At 34.8% G+C, this 19,687-nt stretch overlaps 1 protein-coding gene across 4 annotated transcripts in view; it reads right to left on the bottom strand.

Annotated features, from left to right (window-relative positions):
- Window positions 1-19,687, bottom strand: part of CDH19 (cadherin 19) — a 117,407-nt gene that overhangs the window by 56,147 nt on the left and 41,573 nt on the right. The window contains exons 1-3 of one of the 4 annotated variants that reach the window (XM_074576559.1): window positions 12,942-13,154; window positions 2,917-3,008; window positions 1,566-1,643 (exon numbers count right to left, since the gene is read on the bottom strand). The gene's annotated coding sequence lies outside the window, so the exon portion shown is untranslated. Of the gene's footprint in view, window positions 1-1,565; window positions 1,644-2,916; window positions 3,009-12,941; window positions 13,155-19,687 lie in introns of those variants that run through there. The other 3 variants (XM_074576557.1, XM_074576558.1, XM_074576561.1) reach the window with 3 other exon arrangements.

The raw sequence follows: 19,687 nt of genomic DNA, 5'->3' as shown, positions 1-19,687 counted from the left end.
TTAGTTAGTGAAAAATAGGCTTTGATTGCCCCGTGATATCTCAAAAGTAGTTGTATGTTGGATAGTAAGACAATCAAAAAGTCAAGGGGAATGAAAAGGAACTAGAAACCAGGGCATGGTAACAGCAGTGCTTTCCGTATTAAGAGAGGCTATGAATTATGTTATCCATTTATTTAGAGTTTATTTTGAAAAAATTTCCCAAACTGGTCTGTTAAACTCTGTAAAACCCATGTGAATTTAACAGTAACAGAGGACAACACACTTTGAATTTTGCAGTCTAGTGAAAACAAAGGGACCACAGTCAATTCTTATTGTTCCCAGTCCACAGATATAATTTGCAGTGATGCTGCTCATGACACAAGATGTGGAAGAGCAAGACTGAAGGAGACGTCTCTTGAAAAATGTGTTATGAATCACATCATTTTGTCATGGGCAGCGTGATCTATTTAGGGGCACTGCATTCTGTTGGCTTAAAATAAGAGTGTGGCATAGTCAACTGTTATGCTGATGGTGTCAAGATGGATGTGACAAAATTAAGTAAAAAAAAAAATTACATATTTACTTAGTTCAGAGACTTTCCTGCTTCTCAGCTTTTTGATCATGAACTGAAAGTCTTTTGCTTTGAATTGATTTGAGATCAACCACTAACTCTGAGAACAATAACAATTTTCTTTTTCTGTCTGCTTAATTTTGACCTTCTTTCCTACACCTTCTGCTTTATGCAACATTTAGCAATTGGGCAGATTAAAATCGTAAACCAGGCCTGCTGCACTGCACCTTTCCTAAACAGCATTGGTAAATATTATAAATGTCATAAACATTCTTTGGGAACTTTGCACCAGTAAATGGATAGGGATATTTTAATCATTGAGTATACCTATAATTTGGGACGTTTTAATCATCGAATCTACCTATAACTTCAATGTCTTAGAGAACCAATTCTACATAATTTAATTCCCTAGATTAATGAATTCTGTGGCTCTTTTTCATGACATTTCTGAGTACATCAGTTATTCATTTTAATCCTGCAAGTTTGAAAAAACAGCCGAGATGGGAATTGTCACTGCAGCTTTATTGTATTTTATGTTGCTTTATTTCATTCTTTTCTTGCATTTTAATTTTAGTGCCAGCTTTCAGCAGGATGTTGAACCTGAAAGATTCACCTGCACATTAAATTCTGAGAGCAGACTGACACCTATATTTCTCCCTGGGTGGAATTCCATTGCTCACCATGGTATCAGAGTTTATCACTAGATTTACATTTTGTGTCATGCCGGCTATCTCCTGTCATTCCAGGAGGTTTGGATCCTTTCATAGTTCTTGCCAGGACTTGTAAATAGTGGATAAATGGCATGAGAGGTAACAGGATGTGGAAAAATATTCAGAGAAATGAAAAGATTGTTAACAAAAGTGAAAGAAAACAGGGAACAGTTAGATACACCACTACTGTGAATTTCTTTCATTGTCCCATACAATAATAGAAGAGTTGGGGTGCTTTTTTTTTTAGGTAAGTTTGGCTTTGTCCAGGAAGCTCTCATGAGCTGTGAGATAACATAGGCAGTTACCTTAATGATAGGTTTCCTCTCATCTCCCTTCTCCAACGTCCACTGCTGTTCAGCACATTTTAGCTTTTTAGAAGTCTCCTATTAAAAATGTTTTTATTAGAAAATGCCCTATAATTCAGGAGTTCTGATATAAAACTAGATTTTGTGGGGGGTTTTTTTGGTTAGGTTCCCCCCCCCCCGCAAAGGCTGTTACAGGGCATATGAATTTTGTACTGTGCGTGCTACAGCCTATGTAGCTTTCAACACTAAGCATTAATTTTAAGGAAAACTTATGTTCTCTGGACATGCAGAATTAAAATATGACTCTGAAAATCAGTGCCTAAATTCCAGAAATATATTTAACTGCTTTCACAAAAGACATCATATGCCAGTATAGTGAATGGCAGGGTATTTTCCTGTGCAGTGTATTTGCAAAATACAGAGATGTTCTCAGTTACCTTGGGTTGAAACTTCATTCAGTAATGCATCATCATTTCACTAGTGCTTTGTTTAAAAATACCTAAGATTAAAGTATTTAGGCAACTGTCTGAAAATCCGTGTAGAGATAAACTGGGATTACACCCTCTTCTCACAGTTTTGCTGTAGAGAATGATGAACAAGAGAGCACTAAAAATATTTTAGTCTTGAGTTCTTGCTGTTATTACCAACAACTATCAGCTACAAAAGTAAATTCTCTACATTTCCCCTCTCATTTTCATTCAAATTACTTTTGTGACCTGCTTGCCCTAAACTGTAATATGACTCAAAATGTACGTCGCTAATGCTGATTATGTTATTGTACTATTTCACCCTCGCAGCTGTGCGGTAACAAAGGTGTAGAAACAGGGGCAGGGTATTGGCATGGTGCTCTGGAATCTTAAGCATTGTGCGGAAATCCCCCTCTCTGGGGGGCCAGGGCTGTTATCCATGCTAAGAACGCTAGCATAGCAATGCGGAAACAAAACAAAAAATCCCCACTGGATAGAAAGTATAATTTTTTTAACCAATAAATATAAATTTCAAGCTTCCTCAGTGGAACGTGAAAATAAGCTCTACTCAGTAGAGTAACCAATAAATCTAATGTATTAACTCATTGCTGAAATAGTGTCAAGAAGGATTAAGTAAAACTTAAAGAAACAAATGTCTGAAACATTCACACAAAACCTCCAAAAGAAAAAAGGTAACATGCCAGCTAGAACAGGGAATAATTAAGGGATTTTAGATGTTCTGAATTTGCCTTTTGGGATATCGTGCCATTTTCTTTACTTCATATCAGATGAGTTTTACAGAAAACACAGAGCAATATTTAAAATAAATGAATAGAACAGTACTACTGCTTAAAATTGTAATTTGCTTGAAAAAAATATTTTACCTTGAGGAAATGGTTGAACTCTGAGCTATTTCAAAGTGGAAAAATTCCAAGCTGATCAAATTCTCTGAAATGATTCAAAGGAATATTTTTCTCTGTTAAAGAGAATCAGAAAAAAATAAATTATTGTCTCATACAAATCTAGTTGGTTCATATAAACAGGAAAAGAGGACATATTTATCCGTGGATCACACAACTTGATTTTTTTTTTTTCTGCAAATTTTGATATCAAACTGGATGCTGAACTATTTTCAGCTAAGATCAAATAGACACCAAACAGGGTTTGTGAAAAGGCAATGTTAGAGCAAATTACGATCTGCTATCAGGATTCTTACAATTAAGTCTATTTGGATTTACAACACCATCTTTGTGGAAATAGTGACTGATTCAGTATACAGGCCACATAATACATCTGCAATGAAAGCACTTCACCTTGAAGAGCACTTCCTCCACGAGCTCTCAGTATAACATTCTTCTGTATCAAAAATTCAGTTCTTTTTGTGCTAAATGGTAAATGAATTGTAAGAAGTCTCCTTTTTACACTCTCAGAGGACTACCTTGCTCTTCTGCAATCCCCTTAAAGAATATTTTATAGTTTATAGCTTATAGTTTAACAAAAGTTTCTTCAGTAGCATCATGACTTCAGTGTACCTTTTCCCTCTCTTCTAACACCAGCCACTTTTGTTGTCCCTGGTCAGACCCTCTTGTTGTTTGTTGTTTGAACAAAGAAATCACCTGCTATGAATTTAAAAAAATATAAACAAAAGAAAACAAACAAATAAAACCAAAACCAAAACAACCCAACCAAAAAAAAAAAAACAAACAAAAGAAAAATCTCCACAAGAATCAGTTTTTTCCTGTGTAGGAAGTAGAGGGATGAAAAGAATGGAAAGCAGATTAATACTTTAAGATAATAGCTTTTGATAAGATTTTAGCACAATTTTCTAACCGATAAGTAATCAACACATAAAGATTGGCTCAATACAAGAACAAATGCAAAACAGAAAGCACTTGGAGCATAATCCCTTTACTCATCTGATAATCAAGATTCTTCCTGGCTTTCTCATTCTTTATAGAAAGAGGTCTTTGACTGGTTGAGTTTAATGGAGTAAATTCAACTCTATAGGTTTTGCTTAAGGTTATCGGCAAATGGCAAATTAATCTTAAAATGTGGTAAAAGATTCCCCTGCTATAATTGTGGCCTGAATGAAGGCTACAAGAGAAAGACATTATAAGTCATTGTGACTTCAGTGAAAGATAAGTGAATGATTTTTTTTTTAAACAAAAAAATGTTTCCATGGTATTTTATGACCATTGTTTATAAATACATCGGTGTTTAAAAATGGGTTTTATATGTGAAATCCACACAGTTTAACAATTTAGTTTTTCAAAACTTGAAGAGGGTTGTTTTCTTTGAATTTATTTCCTCTCTTAAGAGAGGGAGGTGAGAATATATAACTTTAAATTTGATTTTTTGAACTGATTTTTAACTGATTGTGAACTAATTTTGAACTGTTAACTTCATGAAGCAATATAAAGCAAGATGGAGAAGGCTGTGACTAATAAACCTCTTGCGATTTGTCAGTAGTAGCCTGAATGCTTGAGCTTGGTGGTGTGACTGGCAGCAGGATTGGTCTGGCTCAGCATCCCCTGGTTATCTCCTTCCTCCAGCTGCGGGAGACAGCAAGCCATCAGCAGCTGCTGAGGTTGTCACCTATGGTTCTCCCTTGCATCAAGCAATCGATGTGTCTGATGGGCAAATACCTTACATTGTCTTTTACACAGATGAACTTGCCACCACTTGACAGAGTTCCAACCTTTTACACCTATTAAGGAAGGAAACAGTAATGCTGTTCTCTTCTCTCTAGGGTTTTCTATATGCTACCTCTGACTGTGTCCTAAATGAATCAAGAAATCAATTTGCAGCCTCTCTGCCTCAGTTAAATCAAACTTATTCACAGTTTCTGCTGAGTAAAAAACATCCAGTGCTTCTCCACAGGTACCCACTGTCACTTTGACAAGATATATCAGAGCCTTGGCCAAGTTACACTGTCCAAAAAGTTTAATTTTCCTTTTATTTTTTAGCTTTACTTGTTACATTTTTACTATTTTATTATCTTACCTTTATTAGTACTATTTGTGTGAATTAATTGTACTCCTAGAATCATTGCCTGCTAAATACAACTGCTAAATGAGGTAGAAAAATTAATTTTATTACCAGAAGAACAGAACATAAGATGGAATAAAGTTCCTTTTTATTGAAAAATTGTGACTACAAGATGAAATATTCTGGTGGTTTTTGTGGACTCATATGTATTATAGGCCTGCTAATAATCTAAGGGTTTATCTAATTTTTTTCCATGCCTGTGAATGGTTATTCTTTATAGCATAGATAGCATTTTTGGTTTTAATAGGCTCCCATGTTTTTTTTAGATTGTGTTTATTAATTTAAGCACCTGAAATTTAAAGACCTAGTGCAATGTACCTATAGAGGCTCCCTCAATATTCAATGGAAAAAGAAAGGCGTCTTTATTTTCCTGCATTGTAAGAAAGGTAACTAAGATATGAAGTCTAAATAACTCTTTTTCTGTCTAGGGAGGATCTTGACAATTAACCTAAGCTAATAAATTACCTAAAAGACATCTACAAACAGGTCAGTGGAACTGCATTCTTAATCTAATTGCCATCCCTAAAGAAATATTCTATTTTTGAGCAAGTTCTTTCACTTCTGAGTTCATGTTAATATTAGTGAAGATCAAGGTACATCTTGTTAAATAAGTTAGTACTAATTTACATTTAGGAGTATAGCTCACAGTTCCTCTGATAGGAATGTTTTGCAATTTTAGGTAGAGACAAATGATTCCGGTAAAGGAAATTAGACCAGAACAAATATTTTTTGTTGATTAACTATCTTAAAACCATGTTTGAATTTCTTATAAAACAGGCTATTTATCTTCTTGGTACAAGTTACCTTAATTAAAATGTAAGCACTTTTTAGACACCTTTTGTCTCTAGATTGAACAAGAAGAAGAATGTTATATTCTCACACATTTTGAATCCCTACTTAACACAGATTGTTACCAAAATGCTTTTCTTCCATATGATTACTATGATTTATGATCAATATGATTACTATCATAATATCATACTACTACAGTATCATACTTTCATATGTAAATCATAAATACTATGTCGTACTGTAGAAAGAAAATAAACATGTTTCTTTTGGATGTGAAAAAAACATCAAAGAAAAACTAAGTTTCCTTTATTTCCTCACTTCATAGTTTTCTGTGATTTTGTCACATATACATTACAACTTTCACATTTTTCATGCATTACAGGTGAATATGATTTCAATCCTTTACTGACATCAATTTCTTCTCCAATAGGTTCTGCTACGTGACTGTGTAGGCTCATCTCAATTCCTCGGTTTAGGTAATAGTGAGCATTGCTCCAACATACCCAGACTAAAAAAAGAAAGTCTATACACGACAATTGCAAACTGAAATCTAAAGTTGCTGTCTGTAAAAGGCTACTGAATTTGTTACAACAGGGTTTATCTTCAGATATCCTACTGAAATAGTATACTTTTTACTCTCCCTGACATTTATGATTAGTAATACTGAGGAATACAGTCTATCATTTTTATGATACAACACTCTGCTGTGCTGCCTTGTTTTCATTTGAAACAAAATGGACTCAATCAGATTGTAGTAGCTCAGACTTAAACAGTATTTCTCCACTTGGAAATCAGCTATTATTCTGGAGAGGCTATCTATCAGAAAAAGAGATTTAAAAAAAAAAAAAAAGAAAAAAGAAAAAAGGCAAACCATGCAACAAAAAAAACATGGACAGAAAAGCAAAAATCCATGATTTACAACAACTTACCAGTTATTCACATCTTTGAATTATTTATGTTTCCAGTTTATATAATATATCTGGAAATTATGATTATAAATTTATATTTCAGAGTTTCTTTGAATGCAAAATGCAACAAACCCATGTTTGCAGACCCATATTTGGGGGTAAATTCTTGCTTTAAATTTATTTTTCCTCTGAGAGAATAGTTTAATTTGTGGGAAATAAACAATATTATTTACAGAAAAAAATGTTCTTCTAATGTAACTTAATTCTTAGGTTTGGTTTTAAGGACTCAGTGTAACAGGAAATTTTTGTTTTGTTTTGTTAATGCTGGGTCGCTAAGAGCATGCAGTTACTTGTCTGGGTCATTCAGATGGCAGTGGTGGAACTAACTAGCTCTGCCCATCAAGAGAGGATGCTTCAGGATCTGGCTTTGGGTTAGCATCTGGGGGAGGCTCAGGCTCCCATTGCACGCAGTTTGCAGTGCTGCTCTGTTTTAGCTGCTCCTACTGATCTATCTCGTGAAATTTGCTACTTGTCTGTATATGTGTATGGCTGGGCCTGGAAGCACTAGGATGTGAAGTCCACTGCGCAGGGCAGCAGACCTGTCACCAGAACAGTGAAGCACCTTGGGTGCAGTCAGCCTCCCCATGGTTGTGGGATCAGCCAGCAGAGGACAAAAGCCCAGAAGGGCCCAGCAACGGCTATGTCCATGGGCTGGTGCAGGGTGCTGAGTGAACTTGAACAGGGAATCCCGGTCATATATTGCCTGTGGAACCAGCAACTGATGGGGGTTAGTGTTGTTCAGGGAGACACCCCGGAGGTACATGAGGGAGGGAACCCTGGAGTATGTGAGTGCAGAAACTATTTGGGTACACGTAGGAGGACTCTAAGAGGGAACCAGAGAGACCCCAGGGACACCAACAGCCCCATCTCAGACTGCCCCACATGGTGGGGACTGCTGTGCTGACCTGCCTGATCTTCCTCTTGGAGGGCATCGTCTCCTCCTGCAGGTCAGGAGAGTCATGTCACTTGTAAAAAAACTCATATAGCTGTGGTTAAAATGTTAGGGTAACCGCGCCCATTTAGTCTCCACACTGTCAAATTGGTCTTAAACTGTGACAGTCTTTGAGTCTAGGCTCTGTTTTCCCATAATCTTTAAGTGGGAAAAAATCTTTTCATAAGATGATCACTTAAAAAAATAGCTGAGATAGATAGATAAAGAATTGAGTAGAATAATGTTACATGTAAGGCACCAGAAAATGGGTCTAATTTTATAACATTTGCACACTCCTGAAAGCGCCCATATGAAAAGATGAGCAATCAGCACAGTTTATCTCTATGTGACATTTCCAAATGCTATTTATACATTTCATGGGTCAGTCTTCTATGAAAATAGCTGTGTACGCCAGCTATCTAATGATCTGGCATTTGAAACCGATTCAATTTATATGTTAAATTTGATGTTAGGGGAAAACCAATACACTTACCACATTTTCTTTCTGTAAGTCTGGTTGTCATCTTAATTTGTCTGGAAATGTCTTTTTATTTTCCGGGGGTACCTCATGGGATATAAAGTAGCATAAATCATTCTAGCTCATCTACCATTGGGAATCACCGTTAAGGGTAAATTTTGGCTGAGCCAATATATATCACAGTGATACATAAAAAGAGCACCAGCAATGCCCTTAATCTTCTTCAACAGCTGTCTGCATCTCATGAGGAAAGACAGAGTGAGACATCAGCTGTTTGAAGATGAACAGGGCAGTAATTGAAACCAGCACTGTTTTCCAATTTGTTAACAAAGATGGGGGTTTTATAGTTTGCACGGTATTGGCAAACATCCTTGTCTCCCTTCATGTTTTCCCTCAAGTTTTCTGTGGCTCCATGGGAAGCTGAGGCGCCTGGGAAGGGCATCATAAGCGTGACCCATTGTTGTGGCTCATGGACCCTTGGACAATGGTCTCTTTTTGTGTTCTTCATCTGAGGGATGGAAGAGAGAAGGAATTTGCAGCATTTAGAAAAAAAAAAATCCTGTTTCATATCACCTCAAATGTCATGGATAAGTCAAAAGTTAAGACGACTACTAGTCTGTGTCCATCTTCTCAAAAATCCATGCAATTGCATCAGGGCACTAGAGAGCTTCTGTAGCAGTTTGCACATTCATACTTCTCATGCCAACACGTAACATTAAGCATGGTTTTGTGTACGAGGATGTGTGCTTCTATGACTGTTTTCAGTAAATTTCAAAAAATATGCAGAGAACATTTAGAGTTTTTTGGATTATATAAATTCTTACATGATGCTGTGTTATGACTTTCTCAGCTTTATTTATGAAGTTTGTTGGCAGTTTTCTTGAAATTTTCAGAGTGCTTGCAATCATCCAGAAATCACAGGTTAATGATTTAATAAAGTTTCACGTCTTTTCAGTTTTTGCTTCCTCTATTTAGTCACCATGGGTAAAACTCCTAAGAAGTAAGCTCTGTTTACTTTTGACCACATCCAGCGAGTGACAAGCTGTTTACAAAGCAATATAAAACATAGCTCCTTTTTCCATCTCCTGATAAATTTTTGTTTAGGTATCTAGATCTCATTTAACAACTTCAAATTATTAAAAAGACTCTAAATAAACACAGTTTTCTTTGCGAAGTCTTTTGATCCTGTTTTTTTCCAACCAGTTTTGACAGATGGCATTACCCCACTTCAATTTATGAACCGTGAGAGGGAAAAATTGACCATGTTGCCATGTAAATTGTTCCCCATGTATTCTACATATCCTTTTCAACATTCTGAAAAGGTTCTCTACAGGCAAAAGTGTGTTTAACTTTAGTGTCTTTATCGTTTGCCAAGCATTGTCTCTGTAAATACTTTTTAATTTTTGCAATCTTTTTATTTAAGGGAACTCATCAGTTTAGTTATACCATCTGAATGCTAACAATGAAGAGCTGCAAACCTTCTTTATGCTGCATGAGAATGAGGGCAGAGTATTTAAAATATTTTTAATATAATAACAGTATATAATATTGCTTAATATAGTTATAAAAACAGCTTTAAAAAGAAAATTGTCCAGCAAAATAAAACTTCAAGAACTTTAAATTGCTATTTTATTTAGCCATATTATTCACCACTGACGGTCTTAAAGATCTGTAAATTACTGAAAAAGAGTTTATTTTGCAGAAAGATTCTATCCTGGCCAGATTCAAAACAAAATGAATACATAAAGACAGTGTTCAGTCACATCGATTTCAGTTATTCTTTTGTTATTTATATTTTATAATTTGCTCTACTAGGATGTGTTTTGGCTTCCAGTGTGTAATAATTCCATGTAAAAAGTAAAACAGGAAAATATTAGGTGACAGCTTACGCTTCCTCTAGTGTTTAGTTAGCAATTTTAAGGTTGCAACAACTGTCACTCATAAATTGGAAAAAAAAAAAAATAGTGCCAAAGCAAAAAAGAGTTTGTCCTCTATAAATTCAACATTGCAGCAAATAATATAAACCTTAGAGTTCTCCCTTAAGATAGTTTTATTAATCTTATTTCAGATATTATCATATTTTTAGTTCCAGTACTATACTGTCCAGTTCTAATCCATATTTAGTTCCAGTAATGTACTGTCTGTCCAGTACAAAGTCTTTTACTAAGGTTTTATGTCTTTTTTTCTTTTTTTTTTTTTCCCAATTGAATATCCCTTATGCTATTGTTTATTTGAATGTTTCTAATTTTGTTGTCTCAAAAGAGTTTGATTTAACAGTTAGGTCAGTGGCCTGAGAATGAGGGATTCAAATTTAATATCACCTTCCATTTAAAAGGTCTTCATTATGTTTGTGTCCCTGATAGAAAGCCTGCGAGTAATGTTCTTTTGAAAACTGCTGCCAGTTGCAGCTTGTTAACAGCAGCGATTGCAATTCCTTTTATGCTACAGGCAACGCGGCTGCGGAGGGAAGACCTGGATCTGTGTATCCAATATCCCATGCGATCTTGTTGACATTGCTCCATTCTCAACAACTCTGTAATGGGTATGTACCTTGTCTATTTAGCAAGGTCTGGAATGAAACCTCCCACAACACTCAGGATAGCCAGGACAGCTGAGGCTACCATACACATTCTCTGGCCTCTCAAGTCATTCATCTTCAGAAAAAAGTATTTTGCTGGGTTAAGAAGATTGAAAGGATGGATAAGGAAGACATTCTGTTACATCTTTCTTCTTTTAGCATCATGTAGATTCAAAAGGTCTTGGTAACATAGTTGAAATACAGAAAAAAATAAGGGACCATGATGGAACACATTTCTACTGCCTGTGGCAGAAATCAAAACTTTCTGTGACTTGCAAAGCAAAATGTGAATAATGGTTTCCACCTACAAAAGAACTAATACTTTAATTCAGTATTACCTATTGTATTGTTAGATCTGTTGGAAAATTACCTGTTTTAAATTAAATTGATCTAAGAAATAGACAAATCTTTCTGATTAAGCAAAACAAGACTTTTCCAACTATATAAATAGTGAATGTAGTGCAAAGACTACAATGCAAATTTCACCCCAAAGAGTATCAAAGCAAATAAAACAAAGGAAAATGACGAAAAGCAACAAGTAGCTTAAACTATGGGCATCCTTAAAATCTGCCTGTATAGCATATCACATATTACTTTCTTATTTCAATATCAAAATGTGATGATATTATCTGATCTTTACTTCAGGTTAGTAATCGTAAAACATTCTGAAACAGAGAGGCAGCAAACTGAGTTCTTTTTTAAAATATTCTACATTTTAGCAGTTCTGAATGTAAAATGTGCATTACAATTTCAATTACCTAACACTAGGTTAAAATAGTTATATTTTGGTTCTAAAAATGCATGACTTTCCATAGTAGATTTGTAATTTTATTCTTCAATTTTAAGCTACTTTTCATATTTTGTGGGCAAGTCTCTCTTTCTTCCCCACTCCTTTACCTAAAAATAATTCCAAGAAGGGATTTTCATTGTCTGGTAGCTCTTACACCAATGCATTTTTTAGTCTGTAAAAACGCAGAAAGTCTCAACTTCAGGCACAGACCTGTATTCATTTTATGTGAGTGCTTGGTTTAACAGTTCTAACAGAAAAATGCTGAACATTTAAATGTAACATTATAACTCCTAAAATTGAGTCCAAAGATCAATTTTTGCACCTTAGAGCAAATTTATCCTGCTATAAATTAAAAGTAGTTTATCTGGAGTGTTTTTGCAACCACAACTGATTCTAAATTACAACCTATTAAAAATAATGATATAATCCAAAAGCCATGCAATTCCCACCATTTTCATACCAAAATTATTTGTAGAAATGAACGAGCTGACAGACAGCATTTTAATAACCAATCAACAGCTATTAAATATCTCTGGGCTATATTCTACTGTCTGTTTCTTGACTAGAGTCTAATCAGAAAGTAGGAACACGAAAACTAAATTGTAGCTAAACTTCCTAATAGAAGGTTTATGAAAGAAACATGCAATACAAATATTTTGCTAGTATGAATACTGCACTGCTCTTTGAATATCTTATTTGTTAATGAATTGCCATTTTACACTGGAGATCCAACAAAAGTAGGGACATCCCTTTTTTGTGATTTGAAAGACTTTGCAGTTGCTAGGTGTGGAAGTATAAAGAGAGATGTGAACAGAAATGTGAATGTAAAGATAAGACAAAAAAAAAAAAGATATTATTATTGCTACAGTCGAACGGAGAGTAGCAAACCAGGGAGATTTCTAAGTGTTCCTGTAAAACAAGAGACTTTTCACTCTTCTTGATGTCACCCTCAGAAATTGTAAGCACATTTTAGTGACAATCACTTGCATAAGCGTAGATGAAGCAATCGCAAGCAGTCTGTAGAGGTGGGGGTCTTGCAAAAACAGATTGATAATCAGCATGAAAATTTTAATGTGCAAGTTGAACATAAAACAGGCTTAGTAAGTATTTCCTCTGGTAAATCCAACTTAGACAGTTGGATTTCCACAGCTATAGAAGTTATTTGGTGGACTCCGAGGAAACAAAAGCAGATTACTCTTTCTAGAGGTTTTGAGCAGCTTCTGGTTTTGTCTTTGCCTGTTGTGATTTTTGCACTTGAGACACATAGCTGAAGGTTTTTAATTTGATTTTTGAAGATAATAAAGTAAAAAAATAGAGATCTTACCTGTGTAACCTCAGGGCCTCCTAGGTTTAAAAAAAGAAGTATTGTGAAAGTTGAATTAAACATCTGATGCAGAGAAGTAAGCAGTTCTCTTTTACTTCACAGTCCTCGGAAAGCTTTAGGAGTTACAGCTTCCTGCCAGTATAAGTCACTTCTGCTTTTAGTTTTGAAAACTCTCAGTATGACACTGCTTACTGCATGCTATTTTGGGTGCCCTGAGTAAAACTATGAACACAGGCACTTTTGTGCAAAACATCATAAGGCCTCTCTGATGTTCATTCAGAGTTCAGAATTAAAATGCAGAAGGCTCTAGCAAGCAAAATACAAGCTGATTTTCTTTTTCCTAGTGGAAAAATAAAGTACTCCCTGGCAAGTAACCAAGGTGGTGGGAAGGTAATTCATTTTGTGTGAGAGTATTTTGCAAGTGAAAGGGATATGCCCTCTGTTTAGGGATTAGTCAGGGAAACAAGTGATCAATTTAGAGTAGTCACAAAAGTTAGCCAAAGAAGAGAGTTTCTACAGTCTGGGTTTTGCCCTTCAGCCTTTTTTTGCCCCAAATTAATTGGTTTCAAGAATCATAAAATCTTCACTCTGAGAAGAAAACACATGCCCAACGTATTAGTTTATGTCCTTACATATTTTGAGAGACATATGATATAAATCCTTTTACTTTTCTTGCAACTGTCTAAAAAAGTTATTTTTTGTCTACTAGCTAGTGTTGGGCTTTTATAGTCAGCTGAAAAAATACAATAAAAAGCAATATAAATTAAAAAGTCATTAGAAAGAAAGATAAAGACCCTCAAAATCTTGTGGAATAATTATACAACAAGTTATAATTTTTTCATAGAAATTAAGATTTATATGACACAAAAGAAGTCAATTCAGGAAATTTTGAACAATAATTCAAATATTCATTGTGCATTCCTTGTGCTCTAAAGAAGAAATAAGTATATTTGGGGGATAAACAAGAACTGTGGATTACAGTAACACTTCTGTAACGATTATAGAAGGAATATTTATGGTGAGATAATTTAGTTTAGTACTACATCAGTATTAGCTTCAGGCCAAGAAGATTTCTGAGAAGTCCTAAATGGTAAAACAACAAGCATGACATTTTGTCAGATTTATTGTATCCTGTTAATGATAAAACTAAAAAAAAACCCCAAAAAACAACCAACCAACCAACCAAAAAAAAAAAAACCCAAGCAGAAAAAAAAAAACCCCAAGCAGAAAAAAAAAAAAATAAAAACACCCCAAAAACTTTTAAAGCAATGTAAACAATTTTAGATTTTCCAGCATGAAATTAGTAGCTTAAGGAATACATATGCCTTCAGTGGACATAGTATTTTTTTTCTCCTGAAATTTCCTCCTTTAAACAGAAAATTTTGACACCTCAAGAAACATTGCGTCTCCCTCTTCTTCCTTATACAGTCTAAGAAAATTTAGCAACTATTCCTATGTGGATATTGAAAAACTCTCATCTGTACTTTTGTCACTTATTTTTAACATATTTTTTTCTGGAAAGGAAGGAAAGTAAATCCTGACCAGCCTTGCAGATCTTACTCAGACATTCAGGTATCTCATGGCCACAACACAAAAGATGGTGAATGAGGAAATATGATTCTTCAGCATACATAATACTATGTTGCCAGGTCAGAGAACAACAGCAGAGCAGAACATGGTCTGCATAGGGAAAAGTTCTCGTTGATACATGCGTGAGCTCTGGTACTTTGGCTAACACTGAATCACTGTTTACTGTATTTATGTCTAGATGTTAGGAGCAAATAAGTTGTTTCCAAAGAAATACAAACCCCCTTAGTATCACAGAGCTTAAAACTTGAAATGAATGGTCCTGAAGTAACATAGGAAAACTGTCCATCCAGTATGTCCATCTTGACACAGTCAGAAAGCTGTATACTCTGCAGAAAAGAATTGTGTACACTATCTGAGCAGCTGAATTACTTCTCAGTCTTTTGAGGATGATCTCCTGATACCTTCTTGAGGATTATCTCCTCCTAACTACTTCAGTATAAGTCATATAGCTTCTGTATCAGAGTGGAAATGAACACACAATTTATTAAATTATATACGGTTTCAGCTTTAAGTAGATAGATTGGCTAATATTTATTTTTTTTTCTCAAATCAGAGAAAACATGGTAATACTATACAGCTTAATGTTCTTTGATAAAACTGTGTTCTTATTAATGGTTATTTAATTATTTATGAAATCAGTTATCTAAACAAACTGACAAAGATTTCTTTCTGGTGCTCTTACCTCAAGCATTTTTGTTAGGCAAAACTTGATTTCTTTGTCTAAAACTTGATGTTAGATGTGAGTGAGGGAGTCAACATAAACTAAGATCACATTTTCATAATTTCTGCACTTTCTTTCATGCTTGTTTGTTGGTTTGTTTGTTTAAGAAACAGGAATGTTTGGGGAGAGCTGCTATATAGTAAGAATGGTTGCATTGTGCTTTTGGTTTGTGGTGTGACATCAGCTTTGCACAGGGTGAGGTATAGCGGATGCAAAATAGAAAAATGGGAAAAGGAGAAGGATGCTTTCCTAAGATCTGTGGAAACTGAGGAAGTGTAATTGGAATTCAGTGATATGTTACTATTTGTCACCTGGAAAAAAACAGGTTTTTTAGTGACACTGCTTCTCACTGACTTTCTAGCAGTACAGAAAAGGTGATGTTTCATTTGTTAAGTCAGAATTAACTAGACATAGGTTGGCAAACAATATATGCTCATTTACTGAGAACGCTGAATGTTGTCACAGGATGTAATATAAGTAAGATGTGCCATTTGAAGAGAATAGAAATGAGCAGAAGGAAGCAAACAAAAATGGAAGTTTCTGGGAAATGTTAGTTGAATAACTGGTGGGGCGAACTGTCCAGAATAGGAGGGACTTTTGACAAGGTACAGATAGTATGCAACAATAAGGAAAAGAAGAAATTATTTGGGTAGACTGCACCTTAAACAAAGAAATCAAATAAGAAGGCTAATTCACAAAAGAAGGGGGGCAAGAACTTGATGATAAAATTGGAATTAAAATACCTATACAATTTAAAACTTGCTTACTGATCAGTCAATTGTAATATGATATCTATTAATTTCTTTTAAAATTAAATTTCTCCTCAAATATAATGACCAATCATACCTATATATATCTATGTATGTGGTATAATGATTTGAAGAAAGACAGTCCTAAGAATTCAGTAAAGTTAATTATAAATTTTAAGGAAAATCTATTCCATTTTTCCAGAAATTAAAGAAAAAATAAAGATGGGAAATCCTAAGACTACTGTTTATTTTTAAACAGAATAACAAACACTGAAAAAAAAAAAAGAAGAAAAGATTAAAAAGGGGTCAGTTCTCATTCAGAGAGATGAATGAGATTGCATCCTCATCTTTGACACTTGCCTAATTGGACTGATCTCAGAAGATTTTAGTCTCTTGGGTTCACTCAGTAGGTCTAGAGGTAGACAGTTCTTCTCTTAATCACTTTCCAGTATGAGGAGAATTCCAAATACAGACAGATCCTCTGGCAAGGGCAAAAAGTTTTCCTGAAAAATCTTGGAAAATCAAGGGGAGAAAAAGAAAACAAACAAACAAACAAAAAAAGAAACAAAAAAAAGAAAAGAGAAAAAAATGAACATATTTCTTTTTGTCTTATTTCATTTTTTTATTGTTTAATTATTCTACCGTGTTTATGTGCTGTATTTACCCAAGGCAGGAGTTTAAAGGAAATTCAATGGTGGCATTTCATTTCTATCCACCTGAGGGAGAATTTCTCTCATAAAACACAGGGAAGGAAAAATAGACTTTATACTCAAAGAAAAACTAATTTTTTTCTTTGAAGATCTTTGTCCCTAGAAGGTGAAAAACAGATGAATAAATTGCAGGTATATTAGTTTGCAGAGAATAAGAAGCCATGGGTTTATTTCCAAATAAAGGTGAGTTTAAGAGATTCATATTTTGCAAAAAAGTTAAATGAAGTTAGTCAAACATTTGCTGAGTTTTATGGTAAGCTGCCATATATATAACAGACACATATGTAAAGACTTATCTAGTAAGTCCTGTCCTTGGTTTTGCACAGGAATACATTGCTCCTGTGAACTAAAATTGGAGGGAAGGGGAGGTATTAATCTCCGTATTTGGTCTCAGAATATCATGCAGGTTATGATATTCTTACACCTTTATAGATCATTGGCATGAAATATGGGAAGAGTGAAGTTGTTTTCTTCAATTATTTTTATTTTATATATGGTATTTCCAACTTCAAGTAACAGCTTACAACCTTTGCAAATATATCATGGAGAAAATAAGGTAGGTTATTCAAATATTGATCTGATATCAGAGTAAGTTGAATTTACTCACTGAAGAACAGGGAAGGAGAGGGACAAAACTCAAGGTTTCAAGGGAGATGAAAGTCATCCCAAGTCACCTATACCCAAATCATGGGTCTTGTGTTTGGAATAGGCATTTGGAATTTACATCAAGCAAAGCAGAATAATTCCAGGCTAGGTAAGCAGCCAGCACAACACTGCTAAGAGGTGGAGAAGATGCTGTGAAAACAGCAGCAGTGAGGTATGAACAAGACCAACGAGAGCATTCATAATATCTTCATCTCTGGGGACTCAATACTGAATTTTTGGGGATTTGTGTTGGGCGGGTTTTTTTATATGTATAGTTGGGATCTTTGCCATTTCTAGACAGACTTTTTGTGGGGATCCAGCTGTGCAGCTTTTCCCAAAGCAAGTCTTACCTATTACCACTTATGGGAGGCACAGCTCTGAGAGCAACCAAGTGGAACCAAGAGAGGAAGCAGAAGTGGGGCTTGGAGGCCTGCATAGGCTGAAATGCAATAATTTTTTTGCATTCCTTAGTAATACCTTGTCACTATGCAGAATAAATATGCTACACTAAATGAAACCATTTTGTCGAATAAATGTGGTGGGTTTTTTGTCTTCCACTTCTTCTTTAATAACTCCACTTCAACTAAAATTCAGCTTCCACTAAAATATGTTATGAATCACAGCTTCTGGAACAGTAGTTAGAAGCTACACATGAGGCAGTGTAAACGCAAAAATGCGTAGATTAATCTACAATACCAGTGAGACTCTTTTTCATGGAATTATTTTAAATCAGTTTCAAAATCTCTTTGTGTCTTATTTATTTCAATATTTAATGATCAACTTGTGTACTTTTGCAATTTTTCCCACATGATTCTCTGCTCTCTGTGTTATGGAATCCTCTTTTCTTTCTTTTTTTTTTTCCTGTCTTTTTTTTCCCCTCCCCCGGAGGGGAAAGAAGTTTAATGAATTGCAACAAAGTATAATTACTTAAGTGTATACTTAGTACTATGTATGAAAAGTCAGTGGAAATGGTGCATAAACTTCTCAATTAAAAGAATCTGAATATCACACTGTAATCAGACCTTTCCAAAGATGACTCCTTTCTCCTTTACCTTGCTTTTTTTTATCAGTGAATATTATTATGATAGAATACATTACGTTTGGAAATTAATATGCAGAAAACTTATTATCTTTTGCTGTTTATATTCCCATCACAAGATACAATCAATACAAGCAAATTCAGAGGAGGAAAATCTTCAAGATGATCCCCTGAAGGAATGGAACTCCCTTATTCTCTTACTGTTACACACTGTTTAGATATAGATTGAGTGAAACTGGGAATGTGGTCTCACCTCTGTCTTTAGCCAAAGGTCTCATGCTGATGATCACATTATAAGAAGGGCCTGAATTCAGCTGATTTCTGTAAGTAACTAGTTCATATTCTCCAACCTGGGTCCTGCAGAGAAGACAGCAGCTGCCACCAGATACCGGTCGTATACAGCGTAAATCAGAATTCAGTCATGAATTGTTATAAAATATGTTGAAGAATAACAAATTTTTTTTTTTTTTTTTTCATTTGGTTAGCTATGTAACCCTCATACAATTTTTCACATACATGAACAGTCTGGTAGAAATGTTAGAAGGCTATTCTACCTCTATTGTAGGTAGCGAAGTGAGTATTAGGATACCCATTTACCTGTAGAAAACAATGAAGCGTGAAGGCAGAAGAAATATTAGAAATACTAAATGCAATTTCATGAAGAGCAAATCTATACCTGTGACTGGTCTGCTGCATTATAATCTCTCAGTATAAAAACTAGTGTAGAGATTAGTATGAGAACTGGTACAACGATTACATGGTCAGGTCAGCCTAATTTGGAAAAGACCTTTATGCACAAATTTCAGTGGCAGAAAAATAACCCTGTTGGATTTGTTCAACAAAACTAAATGAAATATTCCAATTTCAGAAATGTCAACATGCTTTGATTTTTTTTCTTTTAATTAATCCCCATGACATTTCCATTCCAAAAATGAATGAAATTAAAAAGAACGATAAAACAAAATGAACGATTCCTGTCTGAAGAATTTCATAATGTCAACATTTCATTCCATGTCCCACCAGCAAAGCCTAAGTGATAGCTTGAAAGACAATTGTGAAAAGTGAAAAACCTTTGACATGAGGTGCTGGGTAAGGAAAAGATTCATATCTCATCCCTCTTATCAAGAGGAAGAGGAAAGCAGAAGGCCAAACTTTTTTGGTTTTGTTAATGGGTGCTAAGAAGATGACATGGGTGCTAAGAAGATGGGTACCATGGCACACCCTTAATCTCTACATTTTTTTGTTTTCCAGGCACGGGATAGGGGAAAGCAGTAAGGCATTTTTTTGTTTGT

Source organism: Larus michahellis, chromosome 2, assembly GCF_964199755.1.
Source record: "Larus michahellis chromosome 2, bLarMic1.1, whole genome shotgun sequence".
Classification (NCBI taxonomy): domain Eukaryota; kingdom Metazoa; phylum Chordata; class Aves; order Charadriiformes; family Laridae; genus Larus; species Larus michahellis.
This window is presented reverse-complemented; position numbering and strand designations above follow the sequence as displayed.